The sequence below is a fragment of the Penaeus monodon genome, unplaced genomic scaffold (assembly GCF_015228065.2).
Source record: "Penaeus monodon isolate SGIC_2016 unplaced genomic scaffold, NSTDA_Pmon_1 PmonScaffold_2317, whole genome shotgun sequence".
Lineage (NCBI taxonomy): Eukaryota > Metazoa > Arthropoda > Malacostraca > Decapoda > Penaeidae > Penaeus > Penaeus monodon.
In genome coordinates this window covers 1-18,429 of record NW_023653221.1, presented here as the reverse complement: position 1 = coordinate 18,429, position 18,429 = coordinate 1, and the positions used below count along the sequence as shown (strand labels likewise).

The following is an 18,429-nucleotide window of genomic DNA, read 5'->3' as shown; positions in this document are numbered from 1 at the left end:
CTTGCAATTGCCTCATTAGTGACTTGTAAAAAGTGTAGCCTTCTATGTGTAAAAAAAAAAAAATAATAATATAAAAAATATAAATAATAAAAATAAACTCACAGTGAGCATGGCAGTATCTCCATGCCATGCCCCTCGGTTTTGGGTTAAGTAAATGTAACATTACATTTTTCCAAACATATTACTGATACTTACACCCAAAATAAGTCAAATTCTTTTCACTACCCAATTCTTTCGTATTGTATATATAGTGGGATATTTTCTGTTTTGTTACACCTCCAATGGTTCGAATATTCAGTAGCTAATATCGGAATACAAATCAATACATTTATGCAATGGTTTCATAATAATTTACCCGCATAAAAAGAATCGTCAGGCAAGTTTTCTTTTGGGGCAAGTTTAAATGAAAGCCCCTGGGGTATACAAACTGAAAATATTTAAGAGATGCATACCATTCATTAATTTGGACTTTTACAGGTGGGTTTTCCGAGGAATTACTTTCCGCATAACGAAAAAGCAATAAGGGGGATAGCGCGAACGTGGTTGTGGTTTCCATATATTTACAGGAAGTAACAGAGGGGTACAGAATTTACAGGTATCTACAAAAATTTCAGTAGTAATATAATATTCACCCAAAAATAAAAAACGTGGCATGCATAATAATATCAACTGTAGATAAAGAAGTAATGGTATCAGTATTTTAATAGTTCTGCTAGTAGCAAGTATCAGTGTCTATATTTATATTTACGAACAAATAGTTGTATTTAAAGAAATTTTCATGTAAACATTTAATACCAAATATTAGTGAAAATTGTTTACTTACATTTTTTTGTTCAAGTTTTCTTCTATAAGTGGCAAGCTCTCAGTTTTGTAATTATGTTCTTTTTTTTTCCCTTTTTAGGAGTTTACTATACTTCCAGACTTGGGGATTGATATCCTCCTCTGAGCATCGGTAAACCGAGGGCAGAACGGTCATCAAATCTCTCAAGCACAACACTTGACAAACCGCTTCCCGCTCAGAGGATTACCCCTAACAGTCCTCATCGTGGCTGAATATATTCCGAGAATCTCGGCGAGAAAAACCCCGGGAATCGCACTATAGTAGTGGTCCTATAAAGTATGATCATGGTTTGAGTTCGATGTTCATTCACAGACTACTTTTTTCTAACAACTTCGTTCTACTACACCGGATTTTCACGCGATATGTTGGTACATGTATGATGCATATGTGGGCATAGTTTGACCATTTCAAAATAATAAGCCATAGAGGTGCAACTAAACTAAACCATATCTACTAGGAAAGCATATTTCTTCAGTGATATTTCCAACGAAATTTTAGGTGCATATATATATATTAACTACTCCTAGATGATTTTGTTTTTGAATCCAAAGATTCATAAATCTTTAAAAAATCGATGTTGATTGTTATGATAGTAACGGTATTCATATGCGACGTTTCAATTTCAAGTGTTATATCTAATTAAGTTAAATCTCCCTGACAATTATACTTGGTTAATTTGAACATCATGTTTACACATTTGCTTTAAGTGTGCTAATCCTTGTAAGATAAATATCTATTTACTTCACGATAACCTTTCTTGCTCTTATATTATCGTTCTAGTATTCCCCAGCCTACCTTTGTTGGTTACGGGTGACCATTTATCCCTAACTCTGGTTTCCTTCAAAACGCATAAATCTTTCGCCTTTTACTAAAGGTTTCCGTGGGGGGGAACAACTTAGTGTCTTATTAAATTTTTATTCTATAGCCCACTTCGGTGGGTTCATTAAATGATATGTTAAGACTATATACATTTGATCTAATGTATATAGTTCAAAGGGGGTTCAGTTTTTTAATAAACCTGTTAGAATGCCCATTCCATTTCAAGCTAGACCCTAAGAATTCATACACTTTCATTCTCATCTAAAAAACCCCCATCTTGAAGTTTTAGGAAGTGTTAACATTAATTTCTGAAGGGAAAATAACATATTCTTGAACAAATAGTTACGCCTCAAATTGATACGCAAAATTTAAACAACTACTGTCAAAACATTTACATAAAAGGAAAAAAATCAAATGTTTTCTTATAATTAGTGGTAGTTATATGAAAAAAAAACTAATAATAATAATAATAATAAAATAAAAATAAAATATTTGTCAATGTCTTCGATATTGTTTTTTTTCTGCAACTGGTCATTCCAATCGTTCAGTAACTGGAAGAAATAGGTTTACAAGATCTGTATGCCCGGTATGAAAAAAGAAAATTTACGAGAATAAATAATAGCCATCGACGTTTCTTTTTTTTTTAGGGTTTATCATATATATTAAGGGATATATAAAACCCCATAAGGCTTTAAGAGATGCTACGCCTTTTTAAGAATTTTTTCTCTCGCCAACATTAAGAGATAGTTCAATGTAATACTTTGTATAACGATAGAAAAAAGGGGATAGCGGATTTTTTAAAGATATGAAAAAAAGGGGGAAGCGGATATTTGTAAAAACGATTGAAAAAAAGGGGGATAGCCGAACGCAGTCCCCCACTAAAAAAAATTGCGCACTGAGTAACCACTTTTTGGGTTAACGCAAGGGTCAGCGCCAACGGAGTGAATGGTGAGCCTCGCCTTGGGGAAAACCCCCTTCATGATCAGGTATCCCGTGCAAGGAAGTATGCTAATAAAACCCACCGCCGAACCCACCTCACCTTCGAGAACCCCCCCGGCCTCTATAAACACCAAATACAAATATAAAATTTGAATTTTCTTTGCGAAGTTTCTACTAGTGAACTACACTTAGTTCAATTTATAAACTGTATTTTGGGGAAAAAGATGTCAATGATCAACAAACCTTATTATTTCTAAAAATATATATAAGCTTTTTTTTAGCTGTACTTCGTTTGCTACTTTTTTCATTCCGGACTTTATGGCAATTTTGTAGGTTGAATAATAATGTATATAAATATATAATAATTTTTTATATATATTATAATACATATTATATAATATATAATATTTATATTATATATATATATATATATATATGATTATATATATATATATAATATATAATATATATGATTATATTATATCAACCTACAAAAAAATTGCCAAAAAATTCACGGAGATATAAAAGTAGCATAACGGAAGTACCTGGAAAAAAGTTTATATACAAAATTTGGAAATAATAAGGATTGTTGATCATTGAATCTTTTTCCAAAACAGTTTATAAATATGAAATTAAGTGAGTTCACTAGTAGAATCTTCGCAAAAGAAAAGTAATTTTGATTTTGTTTTAGGTGTTATAGAGGCGTGGGGTTTCAGTAAGTTGACGGGGTCGGGGGTGGGTTTTTTTAGAACTTACCTGGCACAGGGATACCGTGATCATAAAGGGGTTTTCCAAGGCGGGGCTCACCTTTGCACTCCTTTGGCGCGACCCTTGCGATAACCCCCAAATGTGGTTAACCGAGTGCGAAATTTTTTGTTAGGGGGGACTGCGTTGCGCTACCCCCCTTTTTTAATATCGTTTTTACAATATCCGCTATCCCCTTTTTTACATATGTTATCAAATACCGCTTTCCCCCTTTTACAATCTTTATAAAAAAAGTATTACATTAAAAAACTGCTCTCTTAAGTGTTGGCGAGAGAAAGATTTTTAAAGGGCGTAGATCTCTTAAAGCTTAGGGTTTGATATTCCCATTACATATAATGAAAACCCCAAAAATAGAAGAAAAATGTCGTGGCTTTATTATTCTCGTAAATTTTTCTTTTTCATACCGGACATACGATCTTGTAATCCATATTAGCATCCCGTTAGAACGATTTGGAGAGACCAGTTCAGAAAAAAAAAAAACGAAGACATTTACAACTTTTTATTTTTATATTATTATTATTATTTTATTAGTTTTTTTTTCATTAACTACCATAAAAATAAGAAAAAAATTTTATTTTTTTTTCCTTTTTTGTAAATGTTGTTGATCAGTAGTTTCTTAATTTTGGTATCAATTTGAGGCGTAACTATTTGTTCAAGAATTGTTATTTTCCCTTTAGAAATAAATGTTAAACTCCTAAAACTTCAAGATTTGGGGGTTTTTTGATGAGAATGAAAGTGTATGAATTTTTGGGCTAGCTTTTAAATGGAATGGGATTCTAACAGGTTTTTTAGAAAATGAATCCCCCTTTAAAAATATTACATTTGATCAAATGTTTTAGTCTTTTAAAATTCATTTAATGAACCCACCGAAGTGGGCTATAGAATAAAATGAATAAGACACTAAAGTTGTCCCCTCCACGGAAACCTTTAGTAAAAGGCGAAAGATTTATGCTTTTTGAAGGGAAACCAGAGTTAGGTATAAATGGTCCCCCAGTAAACCAACAAGGTAGGCTGGGGAATACTAGAACGATAAATATAAGAGCAAGAAAGGTTTATCGTGAAGTAAATAGATATTTATCTTACAAGGTTTAGCACACTTAAAAGCAAATGTGTAATATGATGTTAAAATTTAAACCCAAGTATAATGTCAGCAGATTTAACTTAATTAGATATAAACACTTGAAATTGAAACGTCGCATATGAATACCGTTACTATCATAAACAATCAACATCGATTTTTTTAAAAGATTCATGAATCTTTGGATTCAAAAAACAAAATCATCTAGGAGTAGTTAATATATATATGGCACCTAAAATTTCGTGGAAATATCACTGAAGAATATGCTTTCCTAGTAGATATGGTTTAGTTAGTTGCACCTCTATGGCTTATTAGTTTTGAAATGGTCAAAAATATGCCCACATATTGCATCATACATGTACCAAAATATCGCGTGAAAAAACCGGTGTAGTAGAACGAAGTTGTTAGTAAAAAGTAGTCTGTGAAGAACATCGAACTCGAAACCATGATCATACTTTATAGGGACCACTAAATATAGTGCGATTGCCGGGGTTTTTCGCCCAGAGATTCTCGGAATATATTCAGCCACGATGAGGACTGTTAGTGTAATCCTCTGAGCGGGAAGCGGCTGTCAAGGGGTTTGTTGCTTGAGAGATTGATGACCGTTCGATCGGTTTACCGAGCTCAGAGGAGGATATCAATCCACAAGTCTGGAAGTATAGTAAACTCCCAACAAGGAAAAAAAGAACATAATTTCAAAACTGAGAGCTTGCCACTTATAGAAGAAAACTTGAACAGAAAATGTAAGTAAAACAATTTTCACTAATATTTGGTATTAAATGTTTACATGAAAATTTCATTAAAAAACAACTATTTGTTCGTAAATATAAATATAGACACTGATACTTGCTACTAGCAGAACTATTACATACTGATACCATTACTTTTTTATCTACAGTTGATATTATTATGCATGCCACGTCTTTTATTTTTGTGAATATTATATTACTACTGCAATTTGTAGAACCTGTAAAAATTTTGTACCCCCTCTGTTACTTCCTGTAAATATATGGCAACCACAACCACGTTTTGCGCTATCCCCCTTATTGCATTTCGTTATGGGGAAGTAATCCCCGGAAAACCCACCTGTATAAGTAAAAATTTAATGAATGGTATGCTTTCTTTTAAAATTTTTTTCATTTTATATATCCCAGTGCTTTTTTTAAACTTCCCCCAAAGAAGAAAACTTGCCGACGATTTTTTTATGCTGGAAAAATTATTAGCAACATTGCATAAATGTATTGATTTGTTTTCCCGATTTTAGCTACTGAAATTAAAAACCATTGGAGGTGTAAAAAAACAGAAAATATCCCACTAATATACAATACGAAAAAATTTGGGTAGTGAAAAGAATTTGACTATAGGGTGTAAGTATCAGTAATATGTTTTGGAAAAAATGTAATTTTACATTTTTTTTAACCCAAAAAAACCGATGGCAGGCATGGAGATACAGCCATGCTAACTGGAGTTTACTTTATTATTTATATTTTTATTTTATTTTTTAATTTTTTTTACCATAGAAGGTAACTTTTTACAAGTCAAATGAGGCAATTGCAAGACTACCATTCGTCTTTTTACCCTTTTCCCTGTTTTTCGAAAATATTTTATATTTTGTACAAGACAGTAACAAAATAAAAATGTCTATACTAAAACTAAACCCCATCGATTTTCATAGCATTAGTAAAGAAAAACCCTTTTCCCGCAAATTCAAGAAAAGGTGAAATCAGGAAAGGGCCGCAAGGTCTACTAATAGACCCCTTTTGTGGAAAACACTTACAGAGCAATAATAATAATAATAATAATTTTACGCCGACCGCCTCGTCTCTCTGCCACCAACAAAAGGGCAGGCTAGGCAGAGGGCGGCTATCCACGGGCGGAACACTGAAACAGCTCAAGAGGCACCGAACACCACAGCGTCCCAAAAACACCAGGAGGGAAACGCCAAGGGGGCGAGGCAGGGCACGAAGTAAAAACACAAAATGAAGTTTTCCTTTATTTAAAACAATTTATTTACCGTACACTTTTCTATAGGCACAATCGGGGGGAAACCAGCAGTCACACTGCACGTATGCTTATAACGGGGAAAAACCCAAATTTATATCAGGTACAAGGGCACACACGAGGTTTCACAGGAGGAGCACCCAACTCCGTTTTTGGCTTTTTCCTCCGCTCACACCCGCTGCGTCAGTTTGCCCAGGTTCCTTTCATGTTAACCAGTTTCGCACAGTCTCCGAAAGACCCACGGGCGTAGCACATCCCCCCCTATCAAGCAGACGACCCTCTCCCTTGACATACCAAAACCTGAAAAAAAACTACAGAAAAATTTAATAAAATCAGTTCTCAAAAAACAAAAAAAATTTTTTTCATCCAGCGCGGCTTTTTCGCTCTCTTTGAGTCGCTCGGAGGGGGAGTGGGCGGCGGAGATTGGCAGTGGCCCCAGAGGGAATCTTCTCCCCCAAAAGCCCTGGCCATGGTACCATTGACGTCGCTATCGCCCTCCCGTCCAAATCCGTCCCCATCTCGGTCAGGTTTGGGGGGCCCGCCTCATCGCCGTCGGGGGGCTAATCATTTCTTTTTTCCCAGGGCCCCGGGAAAAGCTTCCCCCCCATGGTAACGCCACAGCGGTGCCCCAAGTCCTCGGGGAAGTCAGGAAAGGGCCCCACCACCAACCAACTCCCGCTCCCCGACGACTCCGGGACGCCCACTTCCTCACAAGTGCCAGTTTTGCACCAGCGGCCCTTCAGGTCCTTATGAGAAGTTAGCTACTAAAAACTGTAACTAACCCCCCCCGGCCCAAAAGGCTCCCCCAAAACCGCACGCCTCAGCCAGCTGCGGGTTTTGGGATGGGCCCCACGGGGCCTTACCCCACGCATCACTCTTGACTCGACACCGGATTTAGACTCGTCCGGGGGGGAAAAGGTGCAGTCGCTCAGCCAAACTACCTCTCACAGCCAACCTCTGGAAGAAGGGGGACATCTTCACCGTGCCTCTCACCATTTTCCACCCCAAGGCGCACACGCCTTACTCTCGTCAGTAGTCAAGGCCCAGCAAGCAGTGCTCGTCCGATCGGCCACATACACCGCCAGCCGCTGCACCGTGCGCCCACGCCAATACAGCCTCCCTCCCTTGAGCTGCACACAATGCCCCGGGGGACAGCACACAGTCTCGTGGTGCGTCTGGAAGTCGCATAGTGGCCCAAACATATCAGGCCGCACTAGGGTTTTAGCCCCAGTGTCCACTGTCAGGCGGAGGGTTTTCCCATCATTGAGCCCTCCACCTGCAGTGCGGGTTTTTGACGGAAAGTTTACCCAAGTGGGGGCCCGGAAAAACCGGGGACGGCGGGTTTTGGGCCCCCCTTTCCCAGCCTTCCGAGTTTTGCCTGTACCATTTCCCTTTAGCCTTAGGACATGCACTCGGATGGTGACCTTTACCACCACAGCCCTTTGCAGCACTGCGGAAGGCATAGAAATCCGTCCAGTTGAGAGGAGTTTTCCCGCTCCCTCTGACATGACTACGTCTGTCCCTTTCCTCACTGCAGCCCCAACACAACCCTTGGAAAAAGTGCTAGGGTCCCCTTCCTCAATGTACCTTCCCCCTTTTTACCCTTTCCCGGCCCCGGAGGTCCGGGGGGGGCTGAGCAGCTGGCCCTAGGCCACGGTTGCCTTCAGAAGGCCCGAACTCCAAGGCCCTTGCCAGCGCCACCTGCAGGTCCTCAGGGTGTCCCTCCTCAAGTTTTTTGCGGGCTCTGGTCCTAAAAAAGCGTCAACAAAAAAAATCGGGGGCCCAGGACCACGATCTATCTTCCGCAGCCGCAGGGTACGACCCCTTTACCAGCGCCTCACATCCTGCGCCAGCGGGGGACAGTTCTCCCCATGCTCACGAGTCCGCTTTTCAAGGGGCCCGATTCCCGCCTGGTGGTGGTGCCCAAACGGCGTTTCAAAGCCTCCGCCACGTTGGTGTAAGAGGCATGTTGGGATGCGGGAGTGCCCCAACATTTCCCCCACCGGGGGGCCCCCTTAGCGTTTTACCAGCTGTGGGGCCCTTCTCTTCCTGGCTCCAGCCCGGGGGCAGATGCCAGATTTCAAATTGGGCGAAATGCCCCGGGGCCCCCTCCCGCGTATCAACTAGTTTACGCTTCCAGAATGTTGGGGGCCCGAGGGGCTGCGGGGGGAGAACGCGTGCCGTGAACTAACCCCCCGGGGGGGGGAGGAAGGGGGTGGGGGAGGCGACGAGGGGGGTTTGACCGGGTCCGATTTTTGCCGCCACCTATTCCAAGGGAGCGGTTCCCGATGGGTCCCCACCCTTTGCAGCGACCACGGGCTCCGACACGACGTGCGAGGCCTGGGGGTTTCCTGCCACGGACCCCAGGCAGACCCAGAAACCCTGACACTCTGGATCTGTTCCCAGAACCTGTCGCCTTCCTGCTTGCACGTATACCTCGTGCGCCGCCTTTCCCTCCTTCACCCTCCCTCGGGCCCCTAAAACCTCGCCCTTCAGAGTCGCCCCCCCCTCGTTCACTTTTTCACGCTGTTGAGGCCTTGTGGGTTTGTACTCCCGGTTTCCATTTTCACAGATGCAAGTTTGTCGTGCACCTAACAAGTTGGCAGAACTGCCCTCTCCCTTTCCCTTCCCTGCATCTCGACGAGAGGGTGCGCCCTCGCGTGCCCTCTGTCCCCTGCTCTTCTCCCCTTTTGGCCCTTTTCCTCCTCATACCGGCCAGCAGGGCAGTGATCAGGCCCATCGGGCCCGGTTCACCTCACTCGTGCCGGGCCTCATCATAGCCCCCTCGCTCAGGCTGCCGCCATTTTGGGGGCGACATGAAAAAATCGGGGGGCGTCACTGATCAAAATACAAAATCCCACTCCCTGAACCATTTGTTACCCCGGGGCGCCTGCTCTTCCCACCAAACAAAGCAGGCTAGGCGGGACGGGGGTTTTTAAATTCAGGGTCGTGAACACTAACAGCTCCAAGAGGCACCGAACACCACAGCGCCCCGAACACCAGGAGAGGAAACGCCAAGTGGGAGGCAGGGCACGAAGAAAACACAAAAGACAGTTTTCCTTTTTTTACACAAGTTTTTACCCGTACATTTTCTATAGGAAAATACGGGGGGGAAACCAGCATTCACACTGCACGATAGCTTTTAAACAGGGCAAACAAAGTTATACAGGTCAAAAGGGGCACACCGAGGTTTTCGCAGGAGGGCACCCAACTCCGTCCCCTGGCTTGTTCCCCCGCTCCAGCCAGCTGCGTATGTTTCCCCGGGTTTTCCTTTCATTTTAACACATGTTTGCACAGTCTCCGAAAAGGACCACTGGCGTAGCAATAATAAAACAACAAAACCCAATAACAAAACAATAAAAAAAAAGGTCACAGTTTTTTCCTGGCGACTTTGAGTTTAAATGTTGTTTTACTTTTATGAGACTAGCTTCAGTAGCAACATTGGCTTTTAATCTAATTGGATTTTTTTCTTCACTTAAGGGATTTTTTTTCATCAAAAATTTTCTGAACACAAAAATAACAGTTATTTTAATTTAAAAATTACGTTTTCCCCATACGCGTTCCCGATATAGTAAGGGGGAATATGTGAGACATTTTGGGTTTGTCATTTTTTTCCCTAGCTTTTAAACGTTACGGATGAAGGGTTTTCTCGCGGGATTTGCTATCTTTATCATATATTTGATTAATGAAATTGTATTTTTCACACACATAATATATGGGGGAGTTATCTCAGAGTAGATCAAAAAGAAAAAGAGGAGCCCACTAGCGGTTTTTGTATGAACATACACACGCAACGCACGGCACAGGCACACATACACACGCACCGGCACGACAGGCACAAAAACACGAAACGCGCGGCCGCCACACACTCGCACAATAATCAATTTGAAGCCATAGTAATTTTTACACTTTATTTTTTTTCTATTAAAGATAATCCTTTTCACCCCCAAGTAAAGGAAAATTAGGATGAAGTGTAAGCTTAGATGAGAATTGTGTAAAAATATAGAAAACTTAAGTGTTTTAGCTTTTCGAACACCAAAAAGTTGGCGTTTTTGAGGGGAAATGATGAAACTTATTAAATAAAAAAAACAATTATGTTTACCCGAGGGGGAAAGGGTTTAACCCTTTTAACCAAAAAAAATTTGAAAAACAAAAATAATTGAATATATATCAAGACATTCTCCTTACTATAAGAATATTTTTTTTTTAATCTTTATATATTTATGTTCAAGTGATTTTAAAACCCACCAAAAAGGGGCTAAGAAAAAATTGAGAAAGGGGACTATTGAGTTTTTTTCCCCCCAGGGAAATCTTAGAAAAAGGCGAAAGATTTATCGTTTTGAAAAAACCCAGAGTTACAAATAAATGGTAACCGAATTGCCCAACAAAGGTAGACGAGGATTTTTAGAGCGATGTGTATAAGGGCAAGAAAGAGTATTTAAAAATAAGCGCTATTTTTTTACTTAAAAAGGGTTTTACCAGCAAAAAAGTAAATGTTTATGATTTTTACGTTAACCAAATATATAAGCCGGGGGTAGTTGAACATAACTGAACTTAACAAAAGAAATTGAAAGATCCTTATGACGAGGAATATTTTTCCTAAATCATCAATCATCGAAAAAGGGTTTTTTGAAAAACCCGCCCCTTTTTAATTCTGTATTAGTTTATCTTGTAGTACCTAGAAATGGCAAATGAATTCTTTGGAGATACAGTGGAATGACAATATGAATAACGCATCAGTTTTCATATATTTTATTTTTAGCCCCTGTGTCACGTTATTTGATATGCAGTCTTGTTTTAAACTAGTATGTGTATGCATTAATTTCCCCCACTATACTTTCTGTTTTACCTTTTGATCAAATAGGTGTAGATTTGTAATTATTTTTAAATGGGCCAAACTACGTCCCAATTAAACATCAATATACATAACATACAAAAACGTAAAAACCCGTTGTTTTAGAACAAAGACTAGTAAAAGTAGTGTGGAATAATGTAGATTATGAAAGCATGTTTCAATTTTATAGGATCACTTCTATAGTGGATTCCCGGGTTTCTCCCCGAGTTTCTGGGAATATGTTCAACCACGATGGGGATTTTTAGTGTAACCCCTTGAGGGGAAGCGGCTCTCAAGCTTTGGTTTGAGAGATTTGATGACCCTTTGACTCGGTTTACCGTGTTGAGAGAAATCAACCCGCTGAGTGGTTGAACATCAACCAAAGAAGTGTTCTTTAACTTTTTACAATCCCGAAAAGGGGGGAAAAAAAATCTTATTTTAAAAAAAGGGTAAGCTTTTGCTCGTGGATTTCAAAAAAACCAAGAAGACTTGATGTTTTAAACCAAATTTTGTTAAAAGTTTGTCTTTCTCTTTTATGCCCTTTTTATCGTAATGCCATTGTCACTACCAGTGTTTTTTGTTGTATTACTATTTCAGTTATAATTACCCCTTTGAGTTTTGTAACCTTTTTTCTTTATGAAATATGTGACTCGGTAGCAGCAGAGTAACGCGAAAGTCTGGAGATCGGAAATCGTGTTAACAACGGACACAATATATATACCTGCGTCCCGGAAGTAGACAAAAAAAGTGTAAAAAAAGATTAATAGAACTTACAAAATAGTATGGAATACTAAAAAATGCCAACCAGGCAAAGTAAATAAAAATCGAAACTTGGGAAATGTTAATGTTGAACATGATGTGCAATCATAGCATTCAAGCTTGACGATTCTGTTTTGTGGATCGGTTTTTTAGTGGTTGGTTCTCTGAGTAATACCAGTGTTTTTGTCTTCTAATGGAGGGTATTTCATTTTTTTAAAAAACCATTATACTTTCTTATCTTATGCACTGAAGGTTTTTGGAGGCTTTTGAGTTCATGGGGTGGGAAGGTCTTTTACACACTCCAAAATTTTGGTGATACTAACATTTTTTTTTTTACAATATCAACATTTCATAATTTCATGTTAATATGCTCTAGAGACAGTACTGAGATAAAACCCTTGAGGTACTGCAATACCTCCGATCCCTGGCGGAGGAAAAGGGAAAACCCTAGTAAATCTCCAGTTTCAGAAATCCCTTTAAAATCATGTGTTTTTGGGGGGGGGGGGGGTTACTCCACAATGTTTACATATTGTCAAATTGAATTGCATTATTTCACCGATCGGAACGGGAAGCAAAAACTGGAAAGGTCACTCTTTTGTGGAAGCCTTTTTAATCAGTATTGAAAGTAGCAATGCAAATATTGAGAAGCATATAAAATTTTTTAATTGTTTTATCCTCTTCAAAGAGAATGAAACAATTACCAATGTAATTCTATGAAAGCATTGTAGATTATGGTTTGGTGTTCTGTGGACAGAGGGTTAACCTTTTATTTGCATTCTTTATAAAAAAAAGTTTTAAAATGTGTTTCTATCTTGCACTAAGCACTTTTGAGATGAAGTCAAGGTGGACAGAGTAGAAAAAAAATTTTTTTTTTACAGAAAAATAATTTGATATGATAGTAAATATAGATAATATACTTTGGCATAAGTCATATGTGAAAAGTTTTATTTTTATTAGGGGTAGATTAAACCGGAGTAGTAGGGGCCAGTTTGACACATTATTTTTTACAGAAAAAACGCAAAGACATAAATGGGGAAACCCCAAAAAGTTTATACAAATCCCCGTTGGAGGGAATGGATCGTTTTTGGAATTACTGTATTACTTTTTTCGATTTCGACAAACAGGAGGAATGCCGTAAAGCGGGCACCCACTCCTATTTTCAGAGGGGACGTTTTGGTTTTCCTGCAAAGTTAATAATTTTATTTAATAAATTGGAATATTTTCCCGGGGGGAGTGGACCAACCCGCAGGTACTGGAATACCGGGGTGATCCCGGCTAAGTTTAAGCAGGGCCCTAGCACTTGCCCCCAATTTTAGAAAAATTGGAAATATATCTAAAAAAAGTTATAGTCAAATTAGACTTTCCTTCCAGAGTGATTTAGTGTTTGTATAAATAAATTAAGATCGAATAGAATATCCGCGTTACATTTAAATCGTTGAATATTTCATTTTTGCGAACAGTATTCCATCGGTATTTAGGAATATTGTATATGTGTGTGTGGTACGCACACATCAGTAGCGTACAACATTGAAAAAAAAAGCGGGCTTGGTAAAGTATATAGAATGATATAATTAATTGCGCGAGGGGTTTTTTTTACCTTACGATATGTACAGGAAGTTTTAATTAATGCCTTGCAGTGAACGTTTTTTTTTCTAAACTTTGTTTGAAATGTAATTTTTGGGCATTTACTGGATTCTTTGAAAAGCAAAGGTAAAAATTTTATCTGTATAAAGTATTGAGATGGTGGGGTTTGAGTGTGAGCGATGGGGGTCGGCGGGTGGGAGTTTTAGCCTTACCTGGACAGGAGATTTTCCCTGATCACGAAGGGGGTTCTCCTAAGGCGAGGCTCATCATTGCCCCCTCCGGTGTCGTGACCCCCTTTCGATTTAACCCCAAAAGTGGTTTAAAAAGAGGCGCAATTTTTGTAAGCGGGGGACTCCCTTCGCGCATCCCCCCTTTTAACCTTTAATTTTTACCCCCAAAAGTGTATTTGATACTTTTCCACCAGTCTAGTTATAAGTAAGTAAAAATTAAAAGAAAAGACCCGTTAAGGGGAGGAAACAAGGGGGAGAGGGGAAGGATAAGGGTGGGATGAAAAAATGATTTAGTAAGGAGAAAAGAGTTGGGGGTTTAAACCCAACATGCGGGGTAAAAGGGGGGCATAGTTACGGAGGAGGAAAGGGGGGGACAAAGGTCGGTAAGGGAGGCCCGCGCCATCGGTGGTTCGCGCTGCCCTGGGACGGCGCACTCGCTTCGCATGAGCGAACTCACGGGTCGGCGAGGCTAACCTAGCATTCTTTACTTCTATATATTTGGTAATTTGTAAACCCCCCCATTGGAAATTTTACAAAACTTGTTCGAGGATTATTATGATTTCGTAAACGAGTTAAAATATTGAAAACAGAAAATTTCAGTTCATTATCATGGTAGTTTCATACTAGCATTAAAAATTTTTTGTAATCTGTCAAGCTATATGCAGGTTTTTTTTGGGGGGAAAATTAGGGGATTTTGAAGGGCAATGCCTTTTTATTCCATTTCATGCAAAAATAGATGTGACAATGCAAAGCTGATATGATATATATATTAACATATATATATTATTATATTATATATTATATATTATATGAAATATATATTACATATAATATATATTATATATAATATAATATTAATATAATATAATAACAATATTAATTTTATAATATATATATATACATATATATATATATATACTATATATATTATATATGTTTTATGTAATATATATAATATATATTTAATATAATATATTATATATATATATATTATATTTAATACAAAGAACGGTCTTTTAAAAAATTGCCAGTAAATGTATCGATGTACCATTTTTTTTGTTACATTTTGAGAAAAAACCCAAAAGATACCGAAAAAACGATGCAGATATTAATCGCTAAAGGGGGTACAGGTACCAATCAAAAGATCGATCGATATATGTACACGATAGCCCATCTCTTAACTAAAAAAGTGAAGTAAATCATAATGATATCGGGGATATGGTGATAATATTATTTATATAATTATAAAGCAATACTGATAATAATCAAATTAAAACCTACCATTAGAATGATAATTATAAATAAATAAATGATAAAACTAGGATATGATCAGGGAAGCAAAAATGTAATAAGGTTTTTCAGGCCCCTTTTTAATCAATCGTAATTAGATAAGAGATCTTAATGATAAATTAAAAAAAAACCCAACACGGATGGGGGAAAACGTAGATTATGTGCCTCAGTGTCGTGGACGTTTTTTAGCTTTAATCTGTCATTCTTTATTATGTGTTTCCTATTTTGGGGAAATTTTTTTCATAGAATATTTTCATTTTCAAAATTACTTTTCTTTATCGTCTGTTGCCAGTCAATGATAGGTTATTTATGGATGATAATTTTTTTAAGAAAAAATTTGAAATTTTAATCCTACCAAAAATGTCGTTAAAACAGTAAATTTTTAATTAGATTTTAAAAATTTAAAATGAAGATACTTTAAAAATCGTGATAATGGGCCGCTTTAAAGATATCAGTAATTTCGGTTTAAAGAAACCATAATGATAATTATGAGAAAAACAATTAGAAAAAGGGGGAAAATTTTTGTTCCTCCATATAGAATTTTTTGAGCTTTTTATCTGTCATACCTTACTTGCAATTTTGTGTTTCGCAATTTTTGTTTGGGAAAATTTTCAAATAATTCTTTATATTTATCTAGGCGGAGAGGCCCTAGGGTTTGGGGTTTTGGGTTTTTGTTTGGCTTGTTAACCTTGAATATAAAATTTATTGATTTTCTACCGAAAAAAAAGGTGTGGTATTTCCAAACCCAAAAGCTTACTATCGTTGGCGAATGAATTAGCAGTTTTTATATTTATGGCAGGGAATACATTTCAATTTTTATTTTAAAGATTATACGCAGAGCTCAGTCATTTTTTATTTTTTTTCGGCCCCGGAAGACCGAAAACCCAAAATCTTTTTTTTTTGACTATCTTTTACGATCATATTTTATTGTTCTTTTGTATATATCATTACAAATAATTGGGACTAATACACTTAATATATTGTTACAGCTTCATTTTTTTGTCTTTTTAAAAAAAAATGTTTTTATTTGAGAAATTTTTTAAAATAGAATTTTCATTTTCTTTAGTTACCTCTATGATTATACTATCAATTTCTGTTTATCCTTCTCCCTCTTTTTTATAACTTTTCACTATTTTTATTGACTAAAGTAAAATAAAAAATTTTATCTCTTATTTCCAAAATATAGAAGAGTTGCTATAAATTTTATTGAAATAATAACAATAATTTATTTTCAATAAAAAAACCAACAGCATCTGGTGTTCCCCGGGGGTCCCCATCCATGTACTGACCAGATCAACGTTCTTTAAATTCGCGACGGACGAGAAAGGGGCTTTTTAAAAGTGGGATGATCGTGGCGATTTTATATTTAAAAATTAACCGTTTATTTCAGTGTTCATTGATTTTTATAAAACAATGTGTCTTTGTTTTTTATCAAAATTTATTACAAAAGTTCAAGCCATCAATGTAACAATCGTCATGGCGGGGGGTACGGCCCAAATTTAAATAGGGAGCTCTTTTTTTGGCACGCTGGCCTTAATAGTAGTTTCCTATTTTTGTAAGTTTTTGTTTAGAAAATTATCATATGCAGTTTCTAGATTGCTTTTCTGGCGCGGGAGAACGAGAAGTTGTGCTGTGTGCTTCTTTGGACTGTTATCCAGTAAATATAATACATTTATTTCAAATCATTCAACGAAAGTGAAATAAAGTTTTTCTGAAAAACAAACGATTACAGAAACCCAAACTTTAAACCCATGCCAAAAATATTGCTAAAATTAATTGTGAATATTATATTATTAATATATTTGTACAGAAACTTAAAAAAAATTTTTGAATGGAGAATTGCATTTTCTTTTTGTTACATCTTGGTTTTTTCGTTTTCTTCGCTCCGACGGCGATGATTTTTACTCTAATTTCCATGGATGAAGTATAATTTCAATTTATTTGTTTATATAAATGTAAGAAGAGTTGCTAAAATAGTTTAAAGAAAGCTTAGCATATTTTGTTTTTAAATAAAGGCCCAAAAGCATCTGGTGTTCCCAGGCGGTCACCCATCAAAGTATGACAGACCCCAAAGTTTCAAACTTCGTGATCGGACGAGAAGCGGTGCTTTTCAAGTGGTAGATCGTTGGGGTGGGTTTTAACATTAACCAGCTTTTAATCAATACTCATATTTCTAATGAAATTAATATAATGTTCCTTGTTTTTGCATAAAAAAATCATTTAAAAGACATTCTAGTCATCAAGCATAATCACCACTATTTGGGGTATAGGCAATTTGAACCAATTGTCACAACTTTTTTTTAAACACCTTTTGTAAGCTTTTTCCCATTTTTTTTTTTTTTTTTTGCAATTCTGTAAAGAATGCAGGGTATACAAAATAATACATAATATATTTAATAAATAAAATGTGTACACCGATCCCCAACACTTTCACATCGTTTTGTTAGTAGGAAAAGTTAAATATTATAGATAATAATAAACAGAAATTCAGATTATTTTTGAATCTGAGTGCTTTTTTTAAATTTGCTATTTTGTGTCTTTTTTTGTTTGGGATATCAAATTTGTAATTGTATTTTTTAAATTTTTTCCTAGATATAATTTTATCATTATCACTTTTATTAATCAGCTTTAAACATGTGATAAATTTTTGTTTCAAAAGCATTATTGTTTTGGGACTGACAATATTGATGATAATTTTTAAAAAGTTTTAATAAAAAATGTTGTTGATAATACTGGTTGACTGAACCTACTACTAATGAGAATTAGTAAACCAATAATTAGATTAAAAAAAAAGTTGTACCCCCAAAAAATTTAATGATACAAATAATTTAAAATATCTATGATCATGATAATTTTAGCTAAAAACCCGTTGCCCATAGGGATGAAGAGTAAATTATTTCGTTACAAGGTCGTGGACATGTTTTCGAACTGTTTCATTATTTTAAAATGTATTTCCTGTTGTGCAGTTTTTTTTTTTTTTCTTTTTTTTTTTGAATATTTTATATAGTTCAAATTGTTTTTTCTTTCTCGGATATTAGACAGCGTTTTTTACTTGTGCTTTCATGGTTATCCCCTAAATATGTGTATTGTTTTTTTACACCCATCCGAAAAAAGAAATAAACTGTTTTTTATAATTCACCCGTCCTACCATGATAAAAATAAAAATCTGTTTTCTATAAAGACCCGCCCTACCATGAGTTTAAATTTAAACAGAAAAGATGGCCTCGTAAAAAAAGCCCCTTGGGGGACATAACCCCTAGTACAAGAAAATGAAGAAGTTAAAGAGCTT

The 18,429-nt window shown here is 36.8% G+C and overlaps 7 non-coding genes and 1 pseudogene across 7 annotated transcripts; 5 read left to right on the top strand and 3 right to left on the bottom strand.

The window, feature by feature from the left end:
* Positions 1-915: 915 nt before the first annotated feature.
* Positions 916-1,127, bottom strand: LOC119570217 (annotated as a pseudogene).
* A 539-nt stretch (positions 1,128-1,666) lies between these two features.
* Positions 1,667-1,784, top strand: LOC119570219. The gene has a single exon (XR_005228386.1). It is a non-coding gene; the product is annotated as a U5 spliceosomal RNA (small nuclear RNA).
* A 727-nt stretch (positions 1,785-2,511) lies between these two features.
* LOC119570214 lies at positions 2,512-2,667 on the bottom strand. Its single transcript, XR_005228382.1, has one exon. It is a non-coding gene; the product is annotated as a U1 spliceosomal RNA (small nuclear RNA).
* A 680-nt stretch (positions 2,668-3,347) lies between these two features.
* LOC119570224 lies at positions 3,348-3,505 on the top strand. Its single transcript, XR_005228390.1, has one exon. It is a non-coding gene; the product is annotated as a U1 spliceosomal RNA (small nuclear RNA).
* Positions 3,506-4,223: 718 nt separating this feature from the next.
* Positions 4,224-4,339, bottom strand: LOC119570220. Its single transcript, XR_005228387.1, has one exon. It is a non-coding gene; the product is annotated as a U5 spliceosomal RNA (small nuclear RNA).
* Positions 4,340-4,887: 548 nt separating this feature from the next.
* Positions 4,888-5,097, top strand: LOC119570218. Its single transcript, XR_005228385.1, has one exon. It is a non-coding gene; the product is annotated as a small nucleolar RNA U3 (small nucleolar RNA).
* Positions 5,098-11,450: 6,353 nt separating this feature from the next.
* LOC119570216 lies at positions 11,451-11,646 on the top strand. Its single transcript, XR_005228384.1, has one exon. It is a non-coding gene; the product is annotated as a small nucleolar RNA U3 (small nucleolar RNA).
* A 2,178-nt stretch (positions 11,647-13,824) lies between these two features.
* On the top strand, positions 13,825-13,993 carry LOC119570215. The gene has a single exon (XR_005228383.1). It is a non-coding gene; the product is annotated as a U1 spliceosomal RNA (small nuclear RNA).
* The last annotated feature ends 4,436 nt before the right edge of the window (positions 13,994-18,429 follow it).